Below are 2,327 nucleotides of genomic sequence, written 5' to 3' on the forward strand. Positions count from 1 at the left end.
ATATAATCTACATAATAATTGCATTTAGTTAGGAACTATAGGAATGTAAGCATTAATATAATATATTTATATTCCTTAAGGCTAAGGACTACTAAGGTGGTTTCTTAAAGCTAAGTTTAGGATTCTAGCAGCTACTATCTTATAATATAAATTCCTAAACCTAAGTTTATAATTACTATAGCTATAGGCTAATAATATAATTCTATAAACTTAATCTTAGTATTAAGATAGCTACTAGCTAGTAATATAAACTTTTAAACCTAAGGTTAGTATATCCTATTACTAAGGATCAGGCTAGTATAAAGCGAAGTTCAGATATAAATAAGTATAGCGAAATACTAGACGATAGAAGTACTATATAAGCTTAACCTATAAAGGTTAGAAACTAATCTTCCTACTATAAAGATCTAAATAATCGCTAAATAATATAGGATAATAGAGCTATTAATTTATAAGCCTTATAAATAAAAGTAACCTACTGTATATTCTCTAGTAAATAGATTAAGTATTTAGATCTATCTTTATTATAAATATATAGTCTCCTTATTAGCTCTTAGGAAACCCACACTAATATATTAATAGTTTCTTCTTTTATATAGGAAAGCCTAAAGAATATACTTAAGTATTTAGGTGTATATTAAGGATTACGCTCTGTTTATAAAGTTCTAGGTGTTATAGTCTTCTTAAGGTATACTAATAGGAATAGTATAACAATAGGGATAATAGATAATATGCACTACCTATATTATAAGCTCTCTATAGGCTAAAAAAGTTATTATAGCCTTAATGCTCTCTAGGTAGTTATATAAATTATCTTTTCAGCAGCAAAGGAGAGAATATCTATTCTCTTTCTACTAAGTATACTTAATATATTTAAATATTCTCTTATATACTATATAGGGTAGGATATCTAGTTAAGGAGTTCAGACTAATGATTTATAGTAGGGAGATATAAATAAATACTATATAGTCTCCTCACTAGCTTTTAGGAAACCCACACTAATCTATAAGTAATTTCTTCTTTTAAGCAGAAAAGCCTAAAGAATACACTTAGGTATTTAGGTGTTTATTAAGGGTTACGCTCTATTTATAAAGTTCTAAGTGTTATAGTCTTCTCAAGGTATACTAATAAGAATAGTATAATAATAGGGATAACAGATAACATATACTACCTATATTATAAGCTCTCTATAAGCTAGAAGGGTTATCATCACCTTAACGCTCTCTAAACAGTACTTAGATACTAAGTTAAAAGAAGCAACAGGGATTTTCAGATTCTTACTTCTAAGTATATATAATAGATTTATATATCTTCTTATAGATACTATATAAGTTAAGGTATCTACTTAAGGAGTTAGGACTAATAATTAGCAGTAGGGAGATATAAATAAATACTAAGTGAGGCTAAATAAGAATAGAGTTAAGAGGTGAAGGACTTATCACTAGGGATATAAAGCTAAGATTATAATAAAAAGGAGATCTAAAAGGGTTTACTATATAAAGACCACTTTATGAAATAAATTCTACTTTCTCTAAGGTAATTATTACCTCTTAGGTAAAGCTTAATAATCTCTTATAAGTTACACCTTAATATATACTAAGCCCCTATATATTATAAGAGGATTAAGTGCTTACTTTAGATTTAGATTTATAAAAGGATACTATAGTAATAGGGGGTATAGTTTATAGACAATAATTATAATAGATAAAGCTAGATAATATAATGTTAACGTAAGCTCTTTAGGCTATTATATTATCCCTATTAACACTTAGTACTAAATAAACACTAAGTAATACTAGATAATAAAGATAGTATATACCTCTATAAGAGAATAAGATACTAAAGCTATTAATTTAAAGTAGTAGAGATAGTAGAGATAAAATAAACATAATATATATAATTTAAACTATAATTAAGCTTATTTTGAAACCATAAGAATATAGGTATTACTATAGTGCAGTTATAGTTTTTAGAGCCTCATAGTAACTATAGTAGGTTCCTAAACTGTAGTTTAGAATATAGTATAACAGAGGGTTTATATTCTAAGATAATACAGCCTAAATAAACGCTAGAGGATAATAGTTAACAGTATAGCATATATTAAGAACGTTTTTAGGATTTAAAAAAGGTCCTTCTTAATAAGGATATCTAAATAAACGCTAGATAGCACTAGGCAATAGATAAAGTCTAAGATTTTAATAACTATTAGCTATTAATATTAATTTCTAAACCTAGGTTTAGGATTCTAACAGCTACTAAATTTCTAAACCTAAGTCTAGGATTTTAATAGCTCCTTTTCGCTAAGTAGGGTTTCTAAACCTAAGTT

Source organism: Colletotrichum gloeosporioides (assembly GCF_011800055.1).
Source record: "Colletotrichum gloeosporioides strain Lc1 chromosome Unknown consensus_101, whole genome shotgun sequence".
Taxonomy (NCBI): Eukaryota; Fungi; Ascomycota; class Sordariomycetes; order Glomerellales; family Glomerellaceae; genus Colletotrichum; species Colletotrichum gloeosporioides.